This window comes from Dipodomys ordii, unplaced genomic scaffold, assembly GCF_000151885.1.
Source record: "Dipodomys ordii isolate 6190 unplaced genomic scaffold, Dord_2.0 Scaffold18, whole genome shotgun sequence".
Taxonomy (NCBI): Eukaryota; Metazoa; Chordata; class Mammalia; order Rodentia; family Heteromyidae; genus Dipodomys; species Dipodomys ordii.
In genome coordinates this window covers 14,319,144-14,319,355 of record NW_012267234.1, presented here as the reverse complement: position 1 = coordinate 14,319,355, position 212 = coordinate 14,319,144, and positions in this window count along the sequence as shown.

Sequence of the window (212 nt, the reverse complement as noted above, 5' to 3'; positions counted from 1 at the left end):
ACTTGCAGGGCGGGGCTAGACTTCGGCCCGGTTCTGGGTTGGGGGCGTGGCCTGCGGGTGGAGCTGGGGGCGGGGCCTGGAGGCAGGTTGGCAGGCAACGTCTGCCCAGCTCCCTTGGTTTCCTCCCAGTTAGGAGACATATGAGGAAGGATTAAAATCGGAAATAGCAAATTCTCTCTAAGCTAGGCGCTGGTGGGTCACGCCTGGAATCC